We start from the raw sequence: 4,237 nt of genomic DNA on the forward strand, positions 1-4,237 counted from the left end.
ATAGGGAATGATACTTAGAAACCAAAACCTGAGTTCTAGATATATTTGCTACTAAAGTTTCATTGCTTCTAGACCTTCTCAGTGAACAAACTAGAAAATAATTTTAAATTGTGAGTTTAGGTTAATGTTTCCAGTTCAAATCTGGCACCCCAGGTTTCTTTCTTACCAGTCCCTTTCATAGTTTATCACCCTCTTTTCACACTGAGAACTCTTGTTTTCAACTACATTACTGTATTTACTCATGTGTTCTATCCTGCAGTACACACAAAGTAGTTTCAGAATTATTGTACCACTACCACTGCTAACAATAAAGCTTCTGAGTAAGGTTAAGATTTCTTACATTTGTATTTTTTCCTTAGAATGTATATCATTAGTATTATAAAGTGTATGTCACTATACAGGGTGGAGCAAAAGTAGGTTTACAGTTCTGACTACACAAAACAGTTTAATTTTATATTATTTTTGTTAATTATTATATTTTCTACATAATACAGTACCTATTTCCATATAATACAATATGCATTATCAGCTTGACTAGAAATATTGTTTCTATTTATGCTCCATTTTATAATTTGCTTTTTTCCATTTTTTTTATTCATTATTTTTAATGTATTTTATTGATTATGCTTTACAGTTGTCTCATTTTCCCCTCTTTATTCCCCTCTGCCCTGCACCCCCGCTCCCAGCCACATTTCACCTCCCTTAGTTCATGTCCATGGGTTGTACATGTAAGTTGTTTGGCTTCTACATTTCCTATACTATTCTTAACCTTCCCCTGACTATTTCATACCTGTCATTTAAGCTTCTTATTCCCTGTACCTTTTTTTCCCATGTGATCTCCATTTCTGTGATTCTGCTCCTATTCTAGTTGTTTGCTTCGTTGTTTTTGTTCTTGTTTTTTTTTTTTTAGGTTACTTGATAGTTGTGAGTTTGTTGTCATTTACTGTTCATATTTTAATCATCTTCTTTTTCTTAGATAAGTTCCTTTAACTTTTTATATAATAGGGGCTTGGTGATGATGAACTACCTTTAACTTGACTGATCGGAGAAGGCACTTTATCTGCCCTTCCATTCTAAATGATAGCTTTGCTGGATAGAAATAGTTTGGCTTGTAGTTCCTTGCCTTTCATGACTTTAAATACTGCTTTCTAGCCCCTTCTTGCCTGTTAGGTTTCTTTTAAGAATCAGCTGACAGCCTTATGAGAACTCCTTTGTAGGTAACTGTCTCCTTTTCTCTTGCTTCTTTTAGGATTTTCTCTTTATCTTTATTCTTGGGTAACTTAATGATGATGTGCCTGGTGTGTTCCTCTTTGCGTCCAACTTCTTTGGGAATCTCTAAGCTTCCTGGACTTCCTGGAAGTCTATTTCCTTCTCCAGATTGGGAAGTTTTCCTTCATTATTTGTTTAAATAAGTATTCAATTTCCTACTTCTGTTCTTCTCCTTCTGGCACCCCTATAATTCAGATATTGGAATGTTTCAGGTTGTCCCAGAGAATCCTCAGCCTCTCATTTTCTTGGATTCTTGTTTCTTCGTTCTTATCCAATTGGATGTTTATTTCCTTCCTTTTGTTCCAAATTGTTGCTTTGAGTCCCAGTTTCCTTCTTGTCATTGTTGGTTCCCTGAATATTTGCTTTATTTCACTTTGGGTATCTTTTATTTGTTCTTTCATTTTTCGACCATGCTCAATCAGTTCTATGAGCATTTTGATTACTAGGGTTTAAATTCTCCATCAGACAGGTTGGCGATCTCCTCATCACTTAATTCTCTTTCTGAGGTTTTGCTGTGTTCTTTCATTTCAGCCATATTACTTGTCTTGGCACAGCTGATAGGTTGTAAGGGGGCAGGGCCTTAGGGATTCACCCAGGCAGGGCAACCCTCTCTGCTGCTCTGCCTGTGTGGGAGGGGCCAGAGAGGGAACAATGCAGTCCACCTGCGTGTCTCTAGTGCACCTTCCAACAGCCTCTGGTGTCATACTGGAAGTAACTCTCACCCTGGCAACCCCAGACTTAGCCCACAGTCAGCTCTGAGTCTCAGTTTTCCCCGTAAGTCAGTCCCTCCTGCGCAGCTCTGCCCAGCTGGAGCTCTCTGCAGCCAGCCCTGTCTCTCCGCTTCCTCACTTCAGTTTTTCGGAGCAGGGCCCTCAAGGTACACCTTACCAGTCTGGTTGTTCTGGTTGATTTTTTCTTAATATTCCTTGGTTGTCAGAGGTTCCATGCAGTTTGATTTTCTGATTGATTTTGGTTGTTTATTGATTTTAGATTGGTTGTTTATCCTCCTTTTGGTTGTGTAAGGAAGCAAGGGTTTTCTATCTACACCTCCATCTTGACCGGAACTCCATGCCTTTTTTTTTTTTTTTTGCTTATTAGTGTATCTTGGAAATAGTTCCATGTCAGTTCAAGAGAACTTTTCTTGATTATTTTCATGACTATATAGCCATGAAAATTACTTAGTTTTGCGATAAACCATTGCTTATTCAACCATTGCACATACAGAACTTTAAAATTTGTTTTTAGTATTTTACTTTTAAAAATAATTTTGCAGTGCTTAATATTGGGTTTTTTATGCGTTAGAGTAAATTCATATAATCAGATACTAAGGAAAAAGTTGAATACTTTTCTAGTGAATTCCCAGAAATAGATGGCTTAATCAAAAATGTAAATATATGTGTAGGTTTGTTAGATATTGTCTAACTGCCCTATCAGCAATGTAGGAGAGTGGGGTTTTCTCTAAACCTTGCCCACTAGAGTATATTGTCAGTTTTTTAAATTTCTCCAGTCTGGCTAGGTGAGAAATGATATTTCAGTGTACTTCATTTTTTTTCCACTTATCTAGTTATTAGTGAATTACACATATTCTTACAATAGTTAAAGGTCATCTATACCTCTCTCCTATAAACTGTCAAGTCATATCTATTTGCCCATTTTTATATTGGTCTTGGGTGTTTTTCACTGTACTTTAGGAGCGCTTTTTATATTTGTAGACTAGACTTCCATCTTCAATAGTGCCACAAAGATTTTTCCTGTGTTTGTATGTGTGTCTTGGTTTAATCTATATAACGTTTTAAATATAGTCAAATTATTATTATTTTCTTTATGGCATCTACATTCTGAGGCATTATAAAGGCTTTTCCCTGGGCTATCAAGGAATTGACCTATATTTTCTTTTGTTCTTGTATAAATACAGTTTTAAATTTAGAACTCTGATTAATCTAGAATTCTGGTATGGATCTAATTTTACCTTTTCTTCAAATTACTATCCAGTTGTCCTAACATAATTTATTTATAAATCCATCATTTTCCCATTGATTTTATTTTTTATTTTTTCCCCAGTAATTTTATTTTTATTATTATTTTAAATTTTTAATTTATTTTTTAGCTAGCAGGGAAGGGAAGGAGAATGAGAAGGAGAGAAACATCGATGTGCGAGAGAAACATCACTAAATGGCTTCCTCTTTCATGCCCTTAACCAAGGACTTGGGGTGCAACCCAAGTATGTGCCCTGAACGGGAATTGAATCAGCCAGGGCTTCCCAGTGATTTTAGATGGTACTTTTATGATAATCAAAATTTCCATTTGCACTTGAGTCTATTTGGGGAGTTTTTATTCTGTTCCATTGGTCTGTCTATTCAAGCACTAATATAAGTGTAATAACTTTTCAACTGAGTTTTATACCACTCCTTCTGCAATTGGTGCTTATATGTGGTAAGGAGAGGAGAGTCCATCAGGCCCAGTATCTCACAATTTAAAGACTTGGAAAAGTATTTGTGGTGGACAGACCTTAAGGTGAGTCCCTGTGATTCCACCTTTTAGTACTCATACCTTTGTGTACTCTCCTCCCCTGGAATGTGAGTGAGATCTCTGACTTAATTCTAACCAGTAAAAACAACAACTATGAAGAGATGCCACTCCCTTTCATTAGGTAAGCCTTGAGTCTTGGTAGCTGACATACTCTCACTCTCCTGCTGGACTTGAAGAAGCAAACAGCTGTGTTGTGAACCAGGGAGTAGGCACATGGCAGAGAACTGGGCTGGCTTCTAGAAACTGAGGGCAGCCTCTGGCCAAGAGCCAGGAAAAACCCCAACCAAACAAAAAACTGATGGTGTAGAGTCTCTCTTCATTGTGGGCTTTAAAGAAGCAGGCTACTGTGAATTCTATAGCTTTGGGGAAATTAATTTTGCCAATAACGAGGAAGTTTGAAAGTGGGCCTTCCTGCATTTGAGTCCATGATGAGAACCCA

Source organism: Phyllostomus discolor, chromosome 4 (assembly GCF_004126475.2).
Source record: "Phyllostomus discolor isolate MPI-MPIP mPhyDis1 chromosome 4, mPhyDis1.pri.v3, whole genome shotgun sequence".
NCBI classification, from domain to species: domain Eukaryota; kingdom Metazoa; phylum Chordata; class Mammalia; order Chiroptera; family Phyllostomidae; genus Phyllostomus; species Phyllostomus discolor.